The sequence below is a fragment of the Cephus cinctus genome, unplaced genomic scaffold (genome assembly GCF_000341935.2).
Source record: "Cephus cinctus unplaced genomic scaffold, Ccin1 Ccin1_scaffold2643, whole genome shotgun sequence".
NCBI lineage: Eukaryota > Metazoa > Arthropoda > Insecta > Hymenoptera > Cephidae > Cephus > Cephus cinctus.
The window spans coordinates 3657-4035 of NW_014334322.1; positions in this window are offsets into that span (position 1 = coordinate 3657).

Below are 379 nucleotides of genomic sequence, written 5' to 3' on the forward strand. Positions count from 1 at the left end.
CCCCCCCCCCCAGCCACCCTCTCACCCCGGCAACCCCTTTCGCAGTCAGCCGGGACGCGACTATACAAACCTTTTACCTCTCTCTCTATAGCGAGAGTGGGAAAAGCTCGCACGTGACAAAGCCTCTCATCCCCCACCGCCACGTCCCGCACAAATTTGAAATCGCGGACGATCAGCTGGTCCCGATTAATGGCTACTCGGCTGATATTAAAGGCGCGCGACTTCGTAGAATACCGTGAAAAGATCCGCGGTTGAGAAAACGGTCCGGAGGCATCGCGAGATCGTCGAGGAACGAATTGAATGCATCCTGGAGCTTTTCGAGGTAAGAAATATTGGAAAGGGACCAGACGGGTGGGTGGGGGGGGGGGGGAAGGGGGGG